Raw genomic sequence first — 618 nt, 5'->3', positions numbered from 1 at the left:
TACTTGTTTTGCAGTAATAGAGAACAGGTTGAGGTTTTGGAGATGCTCTATCTTCTAAATCGCTTTCCTACTGTCTTCTTTTTCATGCACGCAAGGCTCCTTCCATGGCAAGCTGTATGTTGGTGGATCACCGTTGTCAATGGCTACCATCCGTCCTCTCAATGAAAATGGTCCAAATGCGCTGTCACCGCACGGCTAATCATCTTTCGGTTCTCACTCATGTTGGAATAGGATCCATTGATCCTTTTGCGTCTGTCACTACGCCTAGCACTCGTGAGTTTGAAGGTCGTCACAGTCATCCCTTCCCAGATCCTACTCGGAATACCACAGACAAGGTTTAGACTTTTCGGATCTCAGGAATGGCCGCCAGTAATTCTAGCCTATACCACGAAGGTTCTAATCTTAGATTAGAAACCCAAAAGATATGCACTCAAGCTATTGCAGATAGAACGGAGGTGGTTGTCAGGCACGCGTTCATAGGTGAGAATAATGATGAGTGTCACGGATCATCACATTCATCAACTTGAAGTGCGAGTGAATATCTTAGAATAGAAACAAGCATGATAGAATGGAAAACAATAGTAATTGCATTAATTCATCGAGACACAGCAGAGCTCC

This window comes from Arachis hypogaea, chromosome 14 (genome assembly GCF_003086295.3).
Source record: "Arachis hypogaea cultivar Tifrunner chromosome 14, arahy.Tifrunner.gnm2.J5K5, whole genome shotgun sequence".
Lineage (NCBI taxonomy): Eukaryota > Viridiplantae > Streptophyta > Magnoliopsida > Fabales > Fabaceae > Arachis > Arachis hypogaea.
The sequence above is the reverse complement of the archived record's forward strand: the minus strand, read 5'-3'. Positions refer to the sequence as shown.